Source organism: Monodon monoceros, unplaced genomic scaffold (genome assembly GCF_005190385.1).
Source record: "Monodon monoceros isolate NGI ecotype Baffin Bay Population unplaced genomic scaffold, NGI_Narwhal_1 Super_Scaffold_19, whole genome shotgun sequence".
Taxonomy (NCBI): domain Eukaryota; kingdom Metazoa; phylum Chordata; class Mammalia; order Artiodactyla; family Monodontidae; genus Monodon; species Monodon monoceros.
The window spans coordinates 50,789,278-50,813,612 of NW_021703775.1; the positions used below are offsets into that span (position 1 = coordinate 50,789,278).

The following is a 24,335-nucleotide window of genomic DNA, read 5'->3' on the forward strand; positions in this document are numbered from 1 at the left end:
AGAACCAGGTGCTACTTTACAGGACACTGACTATGTGAGCTGCTGTGTTTTGGGGGGAGTGGGGGAGGGAGACCATTGATGGCTGGCGCAGGCAGGGAGGGCTGCCAGGAAACTGACTCTCAAGAGAAGCTTGGCTAGGTGGTAAGGTTTGGACAGAGCATGAAGAGAAAAGGTGGGAGGGAGGGGAAGGCCAACAGAGTACATGCAAAAGGCAGTGAAGAGACCAGAGAACTGAGTCCCAGTAAATGGTGAGGCAAGGCAGACATGTTGAAACCAAACCCGAAGAGCCCAGAACGCCAGGAAGGGGGCTCTGAAATTCATGCTGAGGGGCTGAGGGTAACTGAAGCCCCAGCCTGCACAAGCGCGCATGACGCATTTGCAAGATCAGTCTCTTAGGGGCAAGAAGGCCAAGCAGGGGAAGGGTCTGGGTGCAGGAAGGAAGGTTGCAATAACCAGGCCCCATAGAGCTGGGTGGTTCTCAGGCCTCAGCCAATGCAGCTTCCATATGGCCTATTTTACAGTTTGGGTTTCCCCTAAGATCTCGTATAGAATCTAGGGTTCTGGATAAGAATTCCCCTACCAAGTCTGCAAATTCCAGACCTGTCCCCTATAAAGATCTAGATGGAGGTCCTCACCCTGGGTCTCTCTCAGCAGTCACTCTGGGGTGCGGGGGCCTTGCAAAGAAGGCCGACTCCCCGGCACACAGAGCAAGAGGGGCCTTTCTCACAAGCCTGCTGGCGTCTGGACTTGAACTCCGGCCACCGTCAGGAATCCAGGCCCGAGTGCAAAGGTGGGGCAGGAAACACTCTAAGGCCAGCCTGTCTTGCACCCGTGGCCCCATTTCCTCATACAGCTGGGACTTCTTGAGAAAAGAGAAAGCACATAAAATGTGCTGCTCTAAGCAAGTGCTTGCGAACTACAGAAAGAAGAGTGCGCCCGAGCCCTTGGGACCAGGGCTCCCCGAGTCCCTACCCTGGCCACCGTGTGTGGTCAAGGCTCTGCTCTGGCTGGGGTAGGGGAGCAGTGAGGGGAGCATGACTCGGGTGCAGGTGGCCTGGGTTGCAGTCACTACTGGGTTGTGGTCCTGGTGCAGTCATCTTGCTGGTCTGTAACCCCATGTGCTGGCGTGAAGGGTTACTGTGATGAGGTGTGTGAAAGTAGCCGGTCTTTGATACCCTAACACACATGAGGAAACGGAGAGGGAGCCGGGTTTCCTGCAAACGTTTGAGTGGCTGAGAGGCTGATCCACGGCCCTGCTGAGTTAGGGCCCCTTACACGCTCTCCAGTCTACAGAGTTGCCTTTCCAAGACCTACCCTTGCCCACCATGATCACCACGGCAACACCCACGCTAACAGTAACGACAACCTGCGGAAAGCACCTGGTGGTCTACAAACCACATTCGTACTCTGAACAACCCTGGGAGCGAGGAAGAGCACACTCTGCACGACGGTGTCAGAAACAAGCACAGGGAGACTGGAAGAGGGCAAGTGACTTCCGTAAGGTGGCAGGGCGCTGGTGGGACTGTGACCTGAACTCAGGTTCCTGGCTCTGAAGGCTGGCACCGCTGCCTCCGTGTACTACACTCCCCTACCTTCCTGCCTTCTCAGTGGCGGATGACTTTCAGTGCCAGTCACCAACCCCCAAAATATAAAGGACCCCGCATGCCATCGCTCAAGCACTCTCTTTTAAAGCCTTTGTTATGTCATAGGAAGGACTCGTTCTCATTTGTACGAATGGAATAGATTTCAGAAGATTCTGAGCCAACCCGAACCTTGCCCTTGTGCTGAAAATTGCGACTCAGTGTTTCCGGCCCATCAGGCTCAGCCTTTCCTTCTGCTCGGGGGGCTCCTACTCAGAGCAAGAGAAGGTGGACCACCTAGTTTCTCCCCACCTCCTGCTCTTCTCTGCCTGCCCTGGCCCAGGTGCACACCATCCCTGGGCTCCCTGCCCCTCTGCTCCCTGGAGAGAGAAGTCACTCCTGCTGAAGGCCCAGGGCGGCCACCAGGGCCAAGCATGTTTTGCAGCAGCTGCCCCTCTGCTGTGGCGAAGGGAGGCCCCAGGCCAAAGCATTTCTTCCCACTGTCCTGTCGATGATGCCTGACATCTTCCTTGGAGTCCCCCTCCACTGCCTGTATTTATCTAAACTCCAACTCCCCATGGGAATCCAAGTCCCAAGGAAGAGTTAGTGATTTATGTTCCTTTCCTTTTGTAGCAGGAAAGATTAGCACAGCTTGAAAGACCCCTGGGGGCCAGGAAGGCTGCTACTGGAACTTTATTTCTCTGGGCGTCTTCAGTTTCATTTTAAAAAGAAAAATACTCATACCACAGAGACCAAATTTGTCTTGTCCCGGGCTCTAAGTGAGTTCCTGAGTGGGGTTTCAGGGGATGGGAGCGCTCAGGGAAGCCCAGGGCCATGCTTGCTCAGGTGGAGAATGAGAGAGGAGAGAGAATGCCCTTCCCTGCAAGGGAGAGGGGATGGAGCCTGCAGAAAGAAGGTGGTATCCCCGAAGTTCTGCTAGCGGCACAGCTGGCTGAGGGCAGTGGTCCCCTCATGATTTCCCTCCCCTTCTCCTACCAGCACTGCTGTGCCAAGACCCCTGCCTTTCTAGCTCCCATCCCTGCCCTAAGATTTCTCTACCTCTTGGCTTTTAGTGTTGTCTCTTCCCTAGGGGTCCCTAAGCCTCCCTGGGAAGCAGGGTCGGGAACAATCATTTCCCAGCCTTGCCTGCTCTGAAGCCCAGCCTGCAGGGCAGGGTGACTGGACTTTTCTTTTTGAGAGAAAGTTCCCCTGGCACTTGGGTCACGGTCGCGCACACAGTAGGTAGCTGTCAAACTCGTGGACTGACAGCTTTGCAAAGAGGGCCTCCTGCCTAGACGTCAATCCCTCTCTACCCAGTCCCCAAATACAAGGCCAGGGCACTTCTGAGGACTGGGACATATTTTTAAGGAGTAGGGTGTTTTTCTTTTTTCTTCTTTTAAATAATGGAAACAAATACAGCAACATCCCTTTCCCTATGAGCCAATGTAACTAGCCTTTATTTATTAAGTTGATCTATTAATAGTTTTATTCAATCTTTTTCAATAGGTAATACATTCATGTGTTCATAAAGTCCAAAGTGTAAAGGACCTCCAGGAAATATTCTCCCTCCTGCCTCTGTTCCCCAGACACCTCTTTCCCCTTTTGTGTATCCTCTTGGTCACACTTTATACGTAAAAAAGAAAATGTGAATATACATTCACTTCCTCCCGTTTAACTGAATGGGAGCTTGTTATATGCGCTCATTCATACCTTATATTTTCTACTTATATATTGGCTATATTGGAGATCTTTCTGTCTCGACACATGAAGAGTCTCCTAATTCATTTTTAAGGCTGTATGATACTCCACCATATTTTGGGGGGGCCATTTAAGATGCTTCTAATATTGTGCTATTATAAATAGTGCTGCTGTGATTAAGTTTGTACATAACGACATCTTGTGCGTATATGGAAGTAATTGTACACATATCCTAGAAATTTCTGAGTCAAATAGTAAAAAATGGATTTTGATGAATGTTGTCAAACTGCCCTCCTTAGAGGTTGAACAGTTTACATCTCCATAAGCATATATGATAGTCCCTGCTTGCTACCATGGTGTGTTACCAAGTTTCTGGTAGTCTGATAGGTAAAAATAGTATTTCAGTATATCCCTAGGTTTCTCTGTTAAGTTTGGGCATTTTTTCCTATATTTAAAAGTGATCTGTAATTTTTTTTTCTGTGAACTGTTACCTATTTTCCTTTGGTGATGTTTGATTTTCATTGATTGTTAGTTCTTTCTATATTAGGAAACAACCTTTGTGTGGGCTAAGAATTGCAAATACTTGTCCCAGTTTACTCTTTGACTTCTGACATTGCTTATGCTGGTTTCTGCCAGGCCAATCTTATTTCTTTTGATGTAACTGAATTGATGTTTAATTTTATGGTTTTTGGAGTTTATGTTTTCATTTGAAAGTCTTTGTTTTACCCATTTCAAAGTTATAAAAGCATTCTCCTGAGGTTTCTCACTAGTACTTTTATGCTTTCATTTTATAAACGTTAAGTCTTTGATATAATTGGAATTTGTCCTGATAAAAGGTGTGAAGTATAGATCCAACTTTGTTTCCAGACTTCTAGTAAGTTGCCCCAATCCAATATGTTAAGTACTTCATCTTTTCCTCATTGATTGAAATACCACCTTTAATAAATACTGGTATTAAATGTCCATATATATTTGGATTTATTTCTGTACCCTTCACTCTATAACATTGGTCTGTACCATACTTTTTAAACTATTGTAGGTTTAAAATATGTTTTAATAGCCAGCAGGACTGGTCCCCTTCTTCTTCTTTTTCAAAATTTCCTGGCTACTCTTGCATATTTATTTTTCCATACAAACTTTAGAATCATCTGTCTAGTTAAAAAAAAAATTCCTAGTGATGTTTTTTATTGGAAATGTGTTTAAAGTTATAAATTAACTCAAGGAGAATTGATCTTTCTATGATGTTGAGTCTTCCTATTCAATAACACTGTTTGTTTTTCCATTTGTTCAAATCTTGCCTGTGTCCTATAGGAGCATTTTAAAGTTCTCTCCTATAGATCTTGTAGTACACTTTTGTTATATTTCATGGCAGCCTGCCGGTTGTCCCAATATTCATTCTCACTTTCTCCTTAGTGAGAGAATGTTGATTTCTTTTAAGCCATGCACATAGTGATGCAGCTATAAACTAGAATTCAAAGCCTTCTTTAGAGCTGGGCGTGGTTACGTGACTAAGTTCTAGCCAATCAGATGTGTCGAAGTCTCCTTGAAAGGAAGAGCCTTACACTTCTTCTTTCCTTCCTCTATCCTATTGCCCGAATGAGGATGTAATGCCTGGAGTCCTAGCAGCCACCTTCGACCATAAAGATAAGGACCACGTCCCAGGAATGGACTACCTATACTTCCAGATAACATTCATAAGAAAAAGAAAAACTTGTACTTTATTTAAAGGACTGTTGTCTGGGTTTCATGTGTTAACTGCAACTGAATCTACTTCTAAATAATCCAAGTTATTATTTTATATTTCACATTCCTGTTGTAAATAGGAGCTTTCCTTCCATTACATCTTCTATCCTGTTACACACGTTTGTACTATTGATTTCTGCTAACCATTCTGTGCCCTGCTGCTACACTGAATCATCTTTATTTTTGTAAAGGAGTTTTTCCAGTTGATTCTCCTGGATTTTCCATATCATCTGTAATCAGTGATCATTTTGACCTCCTCCTTTTCAGTGATTATATTTCTAACTTATTTCTTCTGTCTGATTGTGTTGACTAGAACCTTGACAACAATGCTAAAGAATAACGGTGAGAGTGAGCACCTTTGGTAGTCCCTGATCTTAGGGGGTGGGGCTCCCAGAATTTGGTCCTCAGGCAGAATACCTTTATTATAGCCCCTGTCACATGGCACCTGGATCGAAGGCTTCCTTACTGTACTTTCTCCACTAGGCTGAGGATTGTGAGAACTTCCATGGAACCTCCCTGACTCCCCGAGCTGCCAGATGTCCGAATGGGCTGTGTGTGGGCTGGAGAGAAGCGGGTAAGGAGCAGGTCACATGCCCTGTCCCTCTGGTCCAGGGTTCCTCACCCTTGGCACACTGGAGCTGGACTGGCATTTGGGCTGGATAACTCTTTGTTGTGGGGAGCTGTCCTGTGCGCTGTAGGATGTTTAGTAGCATCCCTGGCCTCTACACGCTAGATGCTCTTAGCAATCCCCAACCAAGCTGTGACAACCAGAAACGGCTCCAGACATGGCCAAACGTCTCTTTGCAGGACCTCTGGCAGACAGCTACTTCTCTGATATAAGTCTTAACCGTGATCAAAGCTCCAAGATGGCCTAACCCAGATCATTAAGGCGAACAGGGATTTGGGAGCCATGCACTGGCTATCAGGAAAGGGCGCAACTGCCTACAGTATCCTCTGCCATTTTATCCTAGGAGACAAGGACCCTGACCACACCAACCCTGCTGACATCTGCTATCATCAACCACCATTTTTTTTTTTTTTTTTTGCGGTACGCGGGCCTCTCACCGCTGTGGCCTCTCCCGTTACAGAGCACAGGCTCCGGACGCGCAGGCTCAGCGGCCACGGCTCACGGGCCCAGCCGCTTCGCGGCATGTGGGATCTTCCCAGACCGGGGCACGAACCCGTGTCCCCTGCATCGGCAGGCCGACTCTCAACCACTGCGCCACCAGGGAAGCCCCATCAACCACCTTTTTAAATGTATGAAGAAATGGAGGCTCACTTGCCCAAGGCAAGTCACTTGCCCAAGGTCACAGGGCTGGTAAGAAGCAGCACTGAGCTGACTCCACACAGCTGCCCGTGATCACCTTACACCAAATGGAAGGCCCGTGAGCTGGAAATCTCCATCTGCTGATTGGACCCAAATTCCTTTGGGCTGGATAAGGAAGGCTTCGTGGTGAGAAGGGGAATACAGAGGCCAAGAGGTCACAGTGGCTGACAGGGAAGGATTGATTTAGATGCAGGATGGTATGACCAAGGCTCCCTTGAGGCAGGAGCACAGATCTCTTCCAGAAACTCAAAAGGCACCAAGAAAAGAAATTCCCTAAACAATATACCTTTAAAAAAAAATTCTATAAAACCTATGGGGGTAGGGGTGAGACCTTGCAGTTGGTTTTAAGGAGGGAAAAAAAAAATGCTTTTCTTCTACGACCAACTGCAGTACTTTATTGGGCTGGAAAATGGGAAAGGGATCTGTGAGTGCAAGCAAAGATCCCTGAAGTGAGTTTGCTGTGAGCTGCGGGAAGAAATGGTCTTGTCCTGAGGATAAGTAAGGTATACAGAAGGTCTTCATATCAGGGACATCTGTTACAGATGGGCCGAAATCTGCAGTTGATCAAATTACACTTTTGCTTGTAACAAAAATTTACTTTTAACATGACATGGAATCAGCTATTGCTATCTCTAGAAATGTGTCCACGACAATTTGAAATACATATTTTGGCTCCTAAGAATTGTACGCCCCTGCCCCCCACGGCTATCTATGCACCTGATGGCTATATCTAAGACGTTGTAGGTGTCTCTATGTTTTGATCGGAGATGCTGGTGGGGGGTGGGGGTCCCCCAACCTGTCTCTTCCTGATAGGCAGTGAGGCAGTTCTGAATCTGAATCCTAACTTGGCTACTTTCAAGTTGGATGATGTTCAGCTGGTCCAAAATATCACTGGGACTCAGTTTTCTTATCTGTAAAATGGGAAGAATACTGCCACGGTTGACTGATGTAACTGACATGAAAGCTCTAGCACAGTGCCTGAGACATGGCAGTTACCCCAGAAATTCTGTCCTCTCCAGGGATCTCTAACAGTCACTTCTTAAAATACACCTGCCACGTGAGGGCAAGTCACTAGAATTTTTGAAAAATACTTATTACCTCTTATTGTGTCTAAGCCACTGAGAGAGACACTGTGGGATGAAAAATAGGAAGCATATGCAACTGTAATATATGAAAGAAAGTGATGACTGATAATACTTAAATGAAACAGACAGACACAGATAGAGACTGAAACTTTCAGTCCAGTCCAGTGAGAAAAATCACAGATTCCTTTCCACTGGGCCTGGGGAATGACACCCAATGGGAACACCTAGAGCCCCAGGGGAGAAAACAACTGGGTGGGAGGTAGGGAGTAGGGGGTGGGGCAATACAGGTGTTTCTAATCAGGATTGCTGTGACAGCTTCCAGACCCTCAGTTAGCAAACTTCTCAGGACCTGGATGCCATGCTGGGAATGGGGCCTGAAGGGTTGCTGTGGTTGCAGCTGTAACCTGTCCCTAAGCTCCAGGCTTACACACCTTAAGGCTATCACATGCCTTATCTCTCTTAGCACACAGCCCTGGCAATGAGTAGCATCATCCCCAATTTACAGAAGAACTTGGAGGGAAATAAAGCCTAGGGAGGTGAGCTGCGGCCTGCACTTCAGAAGCTGGGTGAAGTCCTCCATCCCTCCCATAGCACCTCAGCCATCTCAGCTGAAAATTCATCCTTTGCCATTTGTAAAATTTTAGTGTCCCAATTTGACGGCAGATTCCCCGAGAGTAAGGGCCAGAAAACTCTTCTGTAAACCACAGAGCAGTCAGCAAAGGGGTGACACCCGTGAGACCCTTCACACACAAGAAAAAAGTGAAAAAAATTTTGTTTTGCTTGACTTGTAAACTTGCCCTAAAGGAAGAGATCCATATGCTCCTGTCTCCTTCACCCTGGCTCCATTTTTTTTTTTTTTTTAAATGCCCTCACTTCCTGGTATGCTCACCCCACCGGCAGGCTAATTCCACAAAGCTCAGGCCTGAGTGCCACAGAAACGACAGCAAATTCTTCCATTTACTTGAAGATAAGAGATGAGAAAGATTACTTCTCGGGATGCCAAGTATTTGGATCGCCAGAGAGCAGGCCCTCGGGCGAGGTTATGAAGGAACTCTGCTTGTTTTTGGACAAGTAGTGGAGACTTGTAAACGACTGTGGTTAATCACATGGGAATCCAGGCTCTCCTGGCAGACGATGTCAAACACTTTCATAAATTTAACACTATGTTCAAGAGAAAGACCATTTGCCCCTTCAATGCAGTCAGACTCCCCTCAAGGTGGTCGCCCATGCTGGTGATGAGCCATCACCCTTTCTCCCAGCTTTCTCGGTGGCAGCCACCTCCCATCACTCGCAGGAAGGCCATGTCACTCAAGTACGACCCTAAACCCCTACGACGGGATGGCAAGCGAGAAACCTAGGAGAGTGTACCCCCGGCCTCTCCATCAAATAGAAAAGCATAATTTGCTTTCAGAACCAAGGTAAATGATTAAAAATTCTCCGTATCAGTGCTGATACCTGAGAGTTGACGATAATATTTCACTCTGGGCCAGTCTGCAGAGAAATCTTTCTCCAAGTCTTTTCATAGGAAAAGCTCAATCATTTAGGAACAAAATCATAACCACCATTTTTCTTTTTCAAATGCTTTTGCATGCCAGGCTCGGGGGTAAATCTTTTATATGCATTAACTCATTTAATCTCACAAATAGCCTATGAATCTGGTAAGACTATTATTATCTCCATCTTAAAGACGGTCTCAGGGGTTATTGACCTGCTCCAGAACACACAGGTGGCGAGTGACAGAGTCGGTGCTGTCTGACATCAGCTCCCGTGTTCTTAATCACTTTGCTATGTTGCTTGGGGAGGGAAAAAAAAACAACTGTAGCACGTTTTTGCCGTTTTGTGGGATTGGGAACACAACTGTTGCTCTTGGAGGGTGGTTGCTTTTGACTCACAGCAACATGGTTACAAGATGCAACTGATAAGCTAGACACTGCTGTTTTGACCAAACACAGACTTTAAGCTACCACACTGACAGCTGAAAACCTGAGGAGTGAAAGAGCATCCCTGTTCACGGCCAAAATACATAGCCTGGGGCTCTACCTGGGCATTAAGACTTGGAATCACTGCAGGATCACTTATCTGATAGCATGATTTTCCAATGACTTTTTTTTTAACCCACAGTAATGAAAGCAAATCCTTATCCTTAATACTCATGGATAGTATCCTGACCTCCACTGATGGGAAACAGACCTTGACTTGTGTCCCCAGCAAGTAGGATGGGCTGCCCTGACCATGATACTTACACCTAGTCCCCTCATTCCTCTCCAGGTCATCAAACAACTTGGCTTCGAAATGTCTATTTGGGATTCAGTGTACAGACCAGGACCAAGGACAATGGCGACCTCAAGCAAGCTGCCTTTCTGAGCTTTACTGTCTTCAAATATGAGATACGATGGCTGGATAAATTAATCCCCAAGGATCCTTCTCGTCTAAGACCCTGGGAAGCCAAGGCAGCTGGAGCACATGAAGCTTGAACTTGCAGTCCTAGCTGTTGGACACCAAATGTTTCCCTTTCCACTTTGGAGCAAACCTTCGCCAGCAGGCGTTTTTATACAAAATGTAAATCAGATGACGCTCTCCTCCTGCGTGCATTCTTCCAGGGCGCCCCACGAACTCGCTTCCTAACATGGTGAGCAAGGCCCTGTGTGGTCTCCAGCAGCCTGGCCTTTTAGCCTCATCCCTCCCCCCACCCCCTCACAATCCAAACCTGGGGACTGGGGGTGGTTCCCAGATGTGTGAGGCCGTCTCCTGCCTCAATGTCTTGGCAAACCCAGGCCCCACTGGGAGTATCTGTCTTTCACAATGGCCCACGCCATGGGGGCGGGGCCTGGGAATCCCCCCAGTGCCTGAAGCATCCTAGCTTCTCAATACCTGTTGGTCAAAGGAATGAGTGAGTAGAGAAGTGAATTTGTGGATCATGGCCCCTCCAGCCAGATGACCTTACTTTCAGATAATGTACGGAACTACTAAAACATATTATTATTAAAAAATATTAAAACTAATGCCAAAACCATCAGAGGCAGCCGAATCTGATGTTCTCTTGCACCTTCCAATCCATCCTCTGGTTATACTCAGGAAGAACCCCTTTTTGACCCCAGCAACTTCCACGGCAGTCAGAGTAGCATCCGAGTGCCTTACTCTGGCCCTGGGGCTGGCCCTTCCCCATCTCATTTGGAGTCACCTTCCCCTTTGTCCAGCCACAGGGGTATCTGACAGTTCCTCAAGCTCACCGAGCACTTTCCTGCCTTGAGACCTTTGCCACATTGCTGTTCCCTTTCCCTGGAAAACAGACTCCTTGCCATCTGAGTCTCTGCCTCCATTTCCCTTCCTCAAAGACGCCTTTCTTGGCCACCCTGTCTAACGTGTCCCACCACCACCCGCACCTGACCCTTCCAGTATTCTCAGTAACCATGGTCATTTCCTTTGCAGCAGTGATCACAATTTGTAATTACTTTGCTTGTTTATGCCCTTGAGTTTACGGCTTCCCTCACGTGAGCTCCACGAGAACTATGTCTTCGTGTTTGCATCTCGGTCCCCAGAGCCCTGTAAAGCACCTGGCACTCAACGTTTGTTGAGTGCCTGGATGAGCTAAGGAGCAGGATCTGTATTAAGTCCATTCTAATGACAGTCTAGTTAATGGCATGACTACAACTCCTAATACATCCGTTGCCTACTTGGCCCTACTACATAATGCGCCACAATACTTACTGAGTTGCCACTCAGGGTCTGCTTTGGTGCTAGGAGGATACTGACAGAGGACACAGTCCCTGTCCTCAAGGGAGAAGTGAACATGAATGAGTCCGGAATACTTGGGATGGTAAGTTCTACACCAGAAGGACAAACAGGACACCACCACTGTCCTTAGAAGGCAAGGGCTGCCGGTCTTGCCTTTTTTGGGCCCAGCGATTTGTAGCTCGGAACCCAGCCAGCACTCTGTCATAACAGAAAGGGCCACTCCAGCTAAAGGACCAAGAGTAACCTTTCCGGGGGCGTGCCTGGAGCCTGGCGGAAGTGGACTATGGAACCCTAGGCAGGGCCCTAATTCCCAGACAGGAAGGCCAGAAAACTACTCCTCAAGCTCCTCTGTCAGTACGAGAAGCTGCCAGAACCAGAAAGTATAGGGCTTCCGTGTGCAGCCACGCAAGAAGCCACGTGCTAAGAGAGTGGTCAGCCCCTTGCAGGTCAGCCCAGCCCAGATAAAGAGCTGAGGAAACGCAAATGTAACCCCGACAAGTTGAGGGGGATGTAGGGAAAGCACGTCTTCCTGCAAAGCGGGGGTCACCCAAGTTACTTGGAGGATATCAGAGGCCTCCGGCAAGGCCAGGGAGCTGAAAATGGACTGACCTCTAAAGGACAGAAAACAGATTTTATTATTCTTAAAAAAAGAAGTTGTACATTTATATTTGTTTAATTTGGCCACGGAAGGTATTTGCTTTCAGACCGAGTGGTGCTTTTCAGCTGATCAGGGATGTGAACGCGCGTGCGTGTAGGCACACATGCCACTAGGGACAGGTACACGGTGTGTTCATGCCACACGTGTGTTCGTCGGCTCAGGTCGAGGGGGATGCACAGGTCCATGAGGATGAGGCAAGGACCTGTGAAAGCTTCCTCTCTTTCATCAGGGAGGACACATCTGGTGGAGTTTATGAAACAAAGACGATTAGAGCTAAGAGTACCTCCAATGCTCCACCTGATAAATATTTACGGGGCACCTACTATGTACTGGTGAGGTCCAGGTTGTGGAGTGAGGGCAGGGGACGACCCGTAGCTCATGCATGTGCTGAGTCTGAGATGCCTTGGCGACATCTAACTGCACGTGATGGCCAGGTGATGCTATATGAAGGTTTGGGCTGGAGAAATAATGAGTGTGGGTGGGATTTTCTGAGAAGATAGATAGTATAGTGTGAGAAGAGAAGAAAGCTAAGACTGGTCTGTGAGCAAGCCCAACGTTTAATGGGTGGGACTTGCAACGAAACCACCAGAGAGGAAACTCACGAGCCTGGATGCCCAGGAGGCCCAAGAAAGAGGGACAATCTCAACCAAAGGGCAGGGCGAGTCACTGCCATGCTGCTGAAGGGTCTCAAGTTTGGTGATTCAGTAGCTCAGAGTTCTTTTTATCCAACTGAGGCCCAGGAGGTAGAGTCCCTTGGCTTTATTTATATTTATTGATATTTTCTCTTTATGCTTTGTGATTCCAATTTAGAAATAATAATAATAGTAGTGATAATAATAATAATAAATTTTACATTTCACGAAACGACTTGCCAGATCAATAGAGGTATCGTGTGCCAGGGCTGGCCCGGTGAACAGCTTTAGTAAAGAAAAGAAAATGTCAAGCCTGTCAATGGGCAAAAGAGAAGGAATTTCCAGAATTCCACTCAGGGGAAAAAATAAAGCAGTAATTCTGCAAGTGACACTGGGAGACACGTCTTTGTATAAGACGGTCTCGTCTCCACATAGGAAGAATCCCCATTCAGAGAAAACTCACTGGAGCTCCGTGTTTTCTAGAAGCCTTCCAGTCTCCAACCAAGAAGGACCTAGCAGCTTCCCCTCCTCCCCCGCCCCCTCCGGGTGAGTGGGTGCACTGGCGCCCCAGCTCAATAACAGCCCAGCTTCCCGGGTCCCTCTCTCCACTCCACCAGGCCCACTGCCTTCTGGCTGCCCTCCCTGGCACTCCCTACCTACTGCGCCATCTGAAGGGGTACTCAGGATATTTCTTTACTCCCTTCCCTTTAAAACTCACTCTCCCCCAAACTGCAAGCCCCTCTGAATGACCTGCAAATCTGTTCAATGTCATTAAGCTAAGGTAGGCATTTATGGCTTGGTACGCAACTTCCCCCAGGAACCTGCACAGACTGGTCAGAAGACTCTGGAGAGCTGGTGGAGGAGATGGGGCAGGGGGCACAGCCTCAACACCACTTCTCAAATCCTGCCTGGAGGGGGCTGAGGTCCCCTCCAGGGCTCTCCTAGTGGCCACCTCCTTATCCCTGCCTCTGAGTCCAGCTTGAGTCAGCTGCTTTTTTTTTTTTTTAACCCCAGGACCATTCTTGGAGCAGGATGTGGATTTTCATCCACAACTTGGAGCAGGTTGTTTGGCCATAGCTGTGGATGAAATAGTAGTAAGTTACATTCAATGGAGGGAGGTACTTATAAAAGGTTGGTCCATCTCTGCCTTGGGAAAAAGTGATACCCGGCTTTTGAACAAAGACTTTCAATTACAATCAAGGTCATGGAAGTGTACTGAGGGCATGGGGTACACACACAGAGCACAGCAGACCCTCAGATTTAGCAGTTATAGCTTTCTATTCTTGAGGTACCCTGAGGATCCATGATAAGTAGCAATTTCTACCTATTCAGGGTACATATTTTAATTGGTTTCTTAAGGAAGCCAGTGCGTGGGGTCAGCCAGTGGGCCAATGAATGAGCTCAACCCAATGGAGACAGTGACGAGGTCTGGGAGAGGAATCGTTCTCAAACAGAATGCAAGTGCTTTGACCAAATTAAACACAGGAATGTGCAATGTGTTGGGGATTCAGATCTATGACAAACAAGTCCTCCAAATACTCTAGTCTGCAATAAAGAAATCAAGATTTGTGAATTTTTTTTTAGCAAGTGCTGTGACAAAAACGGAAACTTTAGCGAAAACTGAAAAGGTGGCTAACGTGCTGTAGGATGTACCCAGGCAATATCTAACTCTCAACGTCTCTCTTTATATGTACATTTCTATGTCATATTAGTCATGCTATACACTTTATTACATGCATACATCAGTATATATTACTGTATATGTACTTTATTATATATGTAATAAAATATATGTCAATATTATGGTTAGTATAGAGAATATCAAATTAATATATAGAGAGACACTGATATATAGAGAGATATTGAGAGTTACGTGTTGCCCTGCAGTGAGTATATATTTACACATATAAATATATATATAATGAAGTATGTATGCCAAAAGTAGTTAACACGTAGCATGAGAATGAGCCCAGGCAACATATAACTCTCAATCTCTTTCTCTCATATATTAATCGTACTAGATACTTTATTGTGTATATAATAAGGTATATATAATGAAGTACAATTGGCCCTTGAACAACATGGGTTTGAAGTGCATGGGTCCACTTATACATGGATTCTTTTCCAATAAATATGCACTACAGTACTACACACTCCATGGTTGGTTGAATCCGTGGGTGCGAAGGGCTGACTGTAAGTTATACACGGTTTTTTGCATGGGAGGTTGGCTCCCCTAACTGCTGTGTTGTTCAAGGGTCAACTGCACATATATATAATAAATATACAGTAGGATTAATACATACCATGTATAGAGAGAGATGTTGGGAGTTGTGTTGCTTATATACACACATGCAATAAAGTATGTCTATGGTAAAGCTTCTAGTTGGATTAATATATATGACGAATATTTGGTGTGATTATTTGGATATATATATTTATATTCTATATATTATATGCATATATAGTATAACATATGTACATATAGCATATGTTTTACATAAAATCAGTGGAAGTTTATGTGACTTCTTAGACTATATTTGGAGTTATTGGTCGCCTCCCAATTTTGCAACTTATCTTTACCTACTGGTTCATGCTAAACAGGGATAGAAACAACAATTACTCTTGAACCTTCAGAGTATACAAATGCAAAATCTGTCATCTTATCAGGCTAAAAAAAAGAAAATCACTGTCTTCATGCACTAACAGCTTCAAACAGAAGTTAATTAAACGAATGCTAATTTCCTAATCTGTTGAGAACTGTCAGTTTTTACTGCCAGAGATTAGCTGTTAAGATATATGTATATATACCCAGAACCACACCAGTTCTTTTTTGCAAGGTAAATGTTCTGATTTAATGGAAAATTACTGCAGGGCACAAGTATAAACTATAAAACAATTAAAATCATAAATCCAAATGGCAGCAATTCTCAGTGAGTCTTACAACATCAAACTAAGCGGCTGCCAATCTGGAAAGCTCTGCCCTGGGCCCAACAGGTGAGCTGGCTGGAGCTGGGGCCAGAGGAAGGCACAGGCCGCTTCCCGTGGATGGCCTCCAGCAAGAACGCAAGGATGGCTGGAGTCCCTGTGGGACAGTGGGATGGTCAGCCCAGGGCTCAGGAGGTTCCAGGGCAGAGGCTGCCCACAGGATTCTAGCCAGCTTATTTCCCTTTCATAGAAAGGACCATTTATTCAGGCATTCAAATATTTACTGAACAACTACTGTGTAACATGTAGTGTTCTTGGCATAGAGGAAACAAATTCCCTGCCCTGCCCTCATGGAGCTTACATTCTAATGTGGAAATTGACAGTCAATTAACATAACAATAAATAGTATGTTAAGAAATGAAAAGTGCTATGAGCATTCAGGCTGGGATGAACTCTGGTCCATGTCCTTGTTTCTTTTCCATTAAGTGACAAGTATTTATTGAGCACCTTCTAAGTGCCTGGGCCTTTGTGAAATGACTTTCAAGAGACAGAATTCTAAGACTTGGCTTCTGCCATCTGCAGCTGGAGCCAGGAGAAAACCCTAAAGACACCAGGCTGCACCTCACGTGGATGATCTTATTTAATTCTCTTCCAAATTCTCTGAAATGGGACTACCATCACTCCCATTTTATGGATGACAAAACTGAGACTTACAGAGGGTAAATATCTTGCCTAGAAGCAAGGTGGGGGTGGGAACCAAGACTTGTACCTTGCAGAGCGAAATCCTAACCACGTGTGTCTCCACTGGCTGGTGGAGACGACGTGCACTAAAGGAGCTCCCGAGAAGCTGTAAGCTCCCCGAAGAAGGAGCCACATCCGCTCCACCGTCCACATCCTCCCCAGGTCCGTACTGCCTGCTCCAGTGCACGTGCCAGGAGAAGTCAGTAAACCAGACAGCCTGGTTGTTCTCTCATGCTCTCACTTCCGGATCACCCACCCAAATTTCCAGACCAGAAGGTCTTTGCGTGCGTGGTCATCCAGCCCTGACTTCCCAATAATGACATTTCATTGGCTTGTCAATCTTATTTTTAGTGGTCTACCAATGATCTAGATTTGGGGCCCTTGGAAAACTGGTTAAAGACCAGTGACATAAGGATTAGGGGACATTCACCGAAACAGGGACTCTCTGCGATACCACGTAAGGATTAGTAAGGCAGAGAACCGGAGACCGAGCAGGAGAGACTGTGATGTCTCACAGTTGTGAGTTTGAAGATTACTCTGGCTCTGACTTATTATCAACAAGATGTGAGGACAGTGAGTGATCCTCACTGAGCCTCAGGCCCCCTGCCTGTAAAATGGGGATAACAATAACTCATTTCAAAGGCTTACTGTCGTGCTTAAATAAGATAATATGTGAAGAACTCATCATAGTTCCTGGCACAGGGTGGGCGCTTGACTAATATTAGTTCCAATTCCCCTTCATGAGCAATTTCCAAACCTGATCATTCAAACCACTAGTTTCTTGTTCCTCTCTAACTGACCAAAAAAATGACTGTCTGACACAGAAACAGATGCGAATGTCTGCTGGTTTTTTTTTTTAGACTGACTACATTTTAAGTGACACTGTAAGGGAGCAACACAGTGGCAAACCACCACCGCCACCAACAGAAGGGGAAAGCACAATGAGGAAATATAAATAGGAATTGTAGGATGGAGGCTGTGCTCTTGTTGCTCAGATCCTGTCTTAATTCGCCACTGTAGCTGACTTGTTATGGGTGGATGGGCAGGGTGCCTCGGGTGTGAATCGTGGAAGGACATGGGGCACTCACACATGGCCATTTCGATACTCCTGTGACTTCTGAGGCAAGGGCACGAAGGTGAAGGGGCTGTGATCTGCCCACGCTGGGGTGTGCCGTGGTCATGCCTAAGAGGCCTGGCTGTGTCCGGCCTCCTTGGCCCCTGCCCATTTTCCCCATGATTTTCCAGCTTGCCTGTTGTAACTGTGACCTACCCCTTCTCTGTCCAGCAAATTCCTTTTCTGTACAAGTTAGCCAGAGCCATGCTTATTACTAAGACCCCTGACTAACCCTCCCAGTCCCAGGCCAATCTAAAAACCCCTCACTCACACAGGCTGCCCGTGAGGACAGCTGCTCGTTGTCAAAGGCTTACAAACTTGGAACTATCTCAGGAGCTAGGCCAGTGTATTTTGAGAGTAGAGAGGCCTTGCTGGCCACCATACGTTCACAACTGCCTGTTCACCACCTACTCTGTGCACAGCACTGGTTGGGAGCAGAGACCAATACTGAGAATAGCAATGAGGACAAACAATACCAAATGCATTGGTCTCCATGCTCTAAGAGAAGGTCGGGGCAAATAATAGCTACTCGGTGTATGTTGACATGACCCAGAAGCTCTCTTCCTTTAAAAAAAAAAAAAAAAGTCTATACAGCTGTTTCTCTTCGAAGTTCAAAATAAGGGATATTATTAAAACCTAGAGGAATCATCGTGCAGGACACTGTATTAAGAGATTAAGAATCTAGGGTTACTAGATTAGCAATATGGGAAGAAAATATCAATGATGAACTGTTTAAGGGCAAGGATCAATGAGTTTGAACTGAACAAACCTGAAAGCTCAATAACGAATCAAAACTGAAGCAGCAGCAGAGCTACTGGGAAGGCCCCAATCTGTACGCTTTCTGGCCCTGAACCCTTGCTTTTTCCATACTTTGCCCTTCAACTCCTAGGCTAAGGGTCTGGAGGCTTAAAATAACACAAACGGACTCTAGTTTTTAAAGCTCAATGACAACATCCATATTTCAAAGGAGCTCATCTAGGGTAAGTCTATTTTTTTTTTTTTTTTTTTTGCGGTACATGGGCCTCTCACTGTCGTGGCCTCTCCCGTTGCGGAGCACAGGCTCCGGACGCGCAGGCTCAGCGGCCACGGCTCACGGGCCCAGCCGCTCCGCGGCATGTGGGATCTTCCCGGACCGGGGCACGAACCCGTGTCCCCTGCATCGGCAGGCGGACTCTCAACCACTGCGCCACCAGGGAAGCCCTAGGGTAAGTCTATTAATGCTGGGCCTTAAGAAAACTGTGATGAGTTGGGAGACTGGAATTGACATATATACACTAATATGTATAAATAGATTACTAGTAAGAACCTGCTGTATAAAAAAATAAAATAAAATTCAAAACAAAAACCAAAAAAACTGCAAATGAGTGAGGTGTGTCTTCACCATCCGGAGCTTTCCTCACCTCGCCCTGTCTGTCCTCAGTGGTGCCCTCTCCCTGGTCCAGGGCCTGCCGGCCTCTCTGCTCTTTCCGCTCTTCCCCACCAGCTCCCGCAAGAGGCTGCGGCAGCAGTCTTCAGCCTCCAGTGTGATTGCTCCAGGCGAGAGGGAAGGGAGCTCACATTTGTCAAACTCTTACCAAACACCAGGCTCCGTGGCAGCTTCTGTGCGGGAGACCCAAGGTCACTAAAGAAAGAGTTTCCACTGGGAAAAAAGCTTTTAATCTGACACTAAAATGGGAAGTATAGATTTAAGTGTCAAGAAACGTGAAGTAAAAAGTATAAATATTGAGTGTTCACGTTCAGGTTTTTGCAGAAACTGTTTTCTCTGCCTGTAACACTCTTCTCTGCTCCTCACTGGTCACCGCCCATCACTTCCTGCAAGAAGCTTTCATGGGCTCCTCCAATTAGGTTCACTGCTCTTCCTAAGAGGTGCCAAGGTATCTGGACCTCCCCTGCCACAGTATTCGTGACAATGAAACGTGAATGCCTGTTTGTCTGTCTCCCCCACTGGGCACTAGAAGGGGACAAAGGGACCCAGTCAAGTTCACCACTTCATCTGTGCAGGACCCTGCACAGTGCCTGCGATGTTGTAGGCACTTCGTAAATGTCTGATGGCTGACTTCTTAAGAATGAACAGGCACTCAGAGGAGACCCGGAAAGAGCACTGTGGGCTGAAGGGGGTCAGCTTCCTAGATAGCCAGCACCTTGGAGTACTAAATAAGGAAAGGTCCATGAAGTAATTTTCTTCTGAAAACTTAGTGCTGCCTGTGCCACCGCTTGGACGGCTGTGGCTAAAAGAACACCGCCTAACCCCACACTACGAGAGCCAACCTGCTGGGCTACTAGTACCCTGGCTTGGCGGCCCCAACCCTGTTTGCACAGATTAACTTGCCTTAAATAAGTTTTAATCATTTTAAACAAGTACTTCACTTAGATACAATGGAGACACGTACAACTTGATTTTGATTCACACTCCATTTTGTTATGGCAGTAATTATGTACGGAATGGACTTTGATTTTCATGCTTATTTAATCCTAATGTGAATTAGGAATGACTCACTGTCATAGGCTGCAACATTTGTTTTTCTCAGAGGGTGCTTACTTACGTACCTACTAAGTATTCTCGCACTGTTCATTTTTTTTTTTTTTAAGGTACCTATTTACTGGCATGGGTGAACTTAGGAGAAGGGAATTATTCCAAGACACTAAAAAGTGGAAAAATTCCATCAGTTAGTTGTATTTGGCTAGATGAAGTCAATGACAAATTCGTTTCCCTCCTGATGATACATAGTTAACCACATCTAGGAAATTGACATTCTGTCACCCCCACCCCCACCCCCTTTAAGCCCTGCATGGTAAGAGCCAAACTCTGGCATGATTTACCAACTTCAGAAAAGATTCCTCTGTTCCAGATAAATTGATTCCTGTAAACTCAAACTTTTATTTTAAACTCAGTCATTGCTACCTAAAAATGTTCACCAAAAGTCACTGTTCTGTTCACTTATTGGCTGGTTCCAAAAAACTTTCTAGAGGAACACAGTACATCAGAAACCAAGCAATCCTCTTTGTCAACCCCGTAATGGGGACCATGCCTATTTTTCCTTTCTATTAGAATTTGGATCACTGAGTTCTATGGAATGTGTGAACTGTGGTACAGGCCATCAATTCATTTTCCCAACTACTCTTTCCAAAGACATTTTTACTAACATTTAGATAAATATAAATGCGAATCAATTATATTCTAGTTTTCTACAGTTTGTGTACATACATATAACTAAAGCATGGCAGTGAAGAATTCGAGAAATTGCTACAGGGAGAAAGTATTGGGCAATCAGTGGCTAAAGTAGGCAAGACAAATAATTACCAAAGTATCTTATTTGTGCCCCAGTGAGAGAATCCAAGTGTGACATCCCTTTTTCCAGAAAAGACTTAACTGTGTGTAAGGAGTTCTCCTCAAGACTCACCATATTTACCAATTACGTGGAGGCTGCTAGTAGAGAAATATTTTTAATTGTTCAGGGTCACCTAACGTTATATAAACATGCAACACAACCATCCTTATCATTTACCACATGGACTATGTAAAGACCTTTGTTAGATATAGTGGAAGATCAGAGAGAGCTAAGACTTGTTCCCAGTCCTTAAAGAGTTTATAGTGTGTCAAAGTTATATCAATGAGTGAGGTACTTGGTCCTATGAATATGACCTCTTTCCTCTACCCAGAGGCCCTTACATAAATGTAGAGCTGTGGATTTACATGGTCAATTTTTTTTGACACAAGTCCGGATTTCCAGTTGGGGAGTGAACATGGAATTACAGACTAGTGTCATAGGTACTGATCAAATAAGGTTTCATAGAGGAGGAGGGGCTTGATTCTATTAATATCAGCTGATTAGATTGAACTATTCCTTAAGAGGAAATTCTTCCTAGAAGGTTATTTATTCATACTCCTTATGATATCTCAGAAGGCAGCAATTCCATTTTAATTAGAAATAAGAATAGCGTCCGCTGCTTGATGCTAACTAACGTTTCTTCATATACAAGCAAACATTTAAAATCACTTTTCAAACTGGGAAGACTTGACGAAATCGCTTGACCACTGTCAGGTGCTTGAACTCAGCCGTGCTCGAGTTTGCTTCCCCTTCCATCAGCGCGTGCCTCATAAACATTGGTCTCTTTGTTCATTGTTGGGAGCTTGATTATTCTGTGCTTGGAAAGGCACTAATCCTCACAACCTAAGAGGGCTGAAGAAGGACTAAAATACAATGTAATGTAAAAACCAATACATTTGTTTTTGATCTAGGTGATACAAAACAGAACTCTTGAATAAAAAAAAAAAAATCCCACAAGGACTCAGAGGCAAAAAATATACAAATCAATTTTCACTGCAAAGTAAAGGAGCTGTTACAGTGGAGGATTCCTGGACTGAATGTCAATATCATGACACAGTGTGAGTGTGTTTCGTGTTTGGTAATTGCAATCATTGTTGCTTTTGTTGTGGTCATCCACTTACAATGCTTGGTGTCAGTTTATTTGTCTCTTGTAAAAATAAAATACAGTGTGTGTGCGTGTGAGTTGTGAAAAAAACATATACACACTACTAAATATAAAATAGATAACTAAAAAAAAAAAAAAACAAAAAAAAAAAAACCCCAGAATTCTTCAGGATCCTAAACAGTAAACAAGAGAGAAATCATTTCATTCCCCCAAAAGAAGTAATTCCTTGCCTTTTGACCCCCTCTCCCAATTCTTTTATCCTCATTATCTCACTGAACCTTATTCTAGTCTCACTACTTCCCAGTAACTGTTCCACAATTGGAGGTAATAGTTTAAGACATTAAAGTGTGTGACTTGCTTATCGTTTTACTCTGAGTTTCCTTTGAGCAGTGTGTTGACAAAAAAAGGGGAGTGGGGGCTCGAGTATTTTCCTCTGTAAAGCTTTTTGTTTCCTTGTATTTGCACATTTTTGTTAGTGAACTTGAGTAAACTTATTTCTTGAATTTAAACATATATTACAGAGAGAGGTTTCGGACTCTGACCACTGGGCAGTAAATGTTGCCACAATAACCAACGGCAAGGCGGTCTGGCCAAGTTTTCTAGAATCTCTTCTCCAGCTTTACTAGGGAATACTGAACTCAATTTTATAGGAAAAATAATTTGGCTTTGCTAGCTTTTCTAAGTATAACGGAGGCGAACGCTTGTTGGCACAATGCTAAAGAATACAGACTATGGTATCAGATACAGCAAGGTTCCAATGCGGCTCCCCTACTTCCTGGTTCTGGAAACTTCTTGCTTCCTGTTACAACCTGAAGTCTCAGTTTCTTCGTCTGTAAAATGGGGATAATACTATCTACCTCACAGGCTGTGTTCCCAGGGGTTAAATGAAAGAACAGATGGAAAAACACTTATTGCCAGGCACAATTTAACTCCTCAATAATTATCATTAATAATTTTCTAAGCGAGGAGCTTCACGTACCAACCCAGACTTGGGCAAGGTCAGAGGGATACAATGAGGGCTATTTAGGGTATTTTAGCACTAAGGTCAGTTTTAAAGAGACCTAAATATAAAACTTATTTATGGTCAGAATGGTGCTTACCCCTGGGGTGGGGGTTGGTAGTGACTTGAAGGGGCATCAGCCTGCTGGGATGCCAGAAACAGACTCTATCTCAGTCTGGGTTACACAGGTATACATTCATGTAAAAACCTGTTAACATCTGAGAACTGTGGGCCTATTATACCTCACCAAGAAAAAAGAAATAGAAAGGAAGGAAGGGAGGCAGAGAGGAAGGAAGAAAGGGAGGAAGGGAGGCAAAGAGGGAGGGAGGGAGAAAAAAAGAGGGAAGAAAGCGGGGGGACAGGCATAAATGATGTTTCCTGTAGTCTACTTTGCTCTTTTTAAGCCACCCACAAACCCAGTTCGGGAGAGGCCTATTCAGTGAATGAGCTGACTGACCGGAAAGAATTGTGCTCTCTCCTCCATGATCAGATCCTAATTCCTTTTCCGAGGCATTCGTGAGCATCATTTTTGGTCTGTATTTAGATGTATGAGGCCATGGGGGTAAGTGTTCAGAAACTGCATGCTGGTCTGTCTTCAGTCTGAACGTGCCTGCTGACATGTGCCGAACACCTAGCGCCATATGAGCCTCATACTGAAACTGATAAGCCTGACCATCGTCCCAGAATTTCCCATCGACAAATTGGCCAACATTTTCTAGCCATCCCCTACAAGCCCAGTACCCTTCCAGGTCCTGTGAACTCCCTGTGGGCACCCATAACATCTCAGAGCCCACTATGCTATGCTGTACAGACTGGGCAGGTATTTGCAGGCACCCACCTGTGGGTGTCAAAGTCAGGGAGTGCATGCCCTGGGCACCCTGGTGTCAGAGAGAACAGACCCAGGAGACTTCTCTCAGTGTGCAAGGTGAGGCCCGTCCCAGGGCATGGGGAGGGTGCCTCCTCAGTCTGATCTCATGCCATAAAATGTTCAAGACAGTCTGGTCCAAAGAGCCATAAACAAGGCAATGTCTACTTTACGATGGGTGCGCCGAAGTGGAAATGAAAATTGTCTGCCTGCGTATTCTTAATCCTTTTAATCCCAAGAACACCAAACCATTACTGGCATAAACTTCCCCATAAAAGACACTGAAAGAGTGGGGTAACGTGAAGGTGCTCTGGTTAGATTGAGTTGTGATGGTAAAATGACTTTTGAAAAAATTTGTTTTTGAAATAAAATTTATCTGGAGAGGAGTGGCTTTGGTTTGGAGATGGATATTGCCACATGTTCATGTGAAACATGCAGAAGAATCACAGAGGTGGGAAACTGATTTTAATACATTAATAAGAAAAGATCATATTAAGACTATTCTAGTTTTTATAATACGAATAGATTAAATATCTTTCTTGATTTAACATTTACCAAAAAACAAACAAACAAAAAACCCCCAACCCAACAACCTTTGGTTTTTCAAACATGGGTGGTACCCTTTGAAAGAAAAGCCAATACAGTCTAAGAAGTTAAATTGTAGAAGCTTGTTGAGTGGAGAAAAGGGAGAGGAAATGCCTTCCTCTGTCTTCAAAAGGGTTCAAAAAGCCTGACCTGCTTTCTTCAGGGTCTGAAAAGCCTGCCATTCTGGCTGTACCCCACTTAAGCTGCATAAAC

At 45.2% G+C, this 24,335-nt stretch overlaps 1 protein-coding gene across 2 annotated transcripts in view; it reads right to left on the bottom strand.

The window, feature by feature from the left end:
* The window catches only part of PRKCE (protein kinase C epsilon), a 511,412-nt gene that overhangs the window by 36,459 nt on the left and 450,618 nt on the right, over positions 1–24,335 (bottom strand). The gene's annotated exons all lie outside the window — the stretch shown is intronic.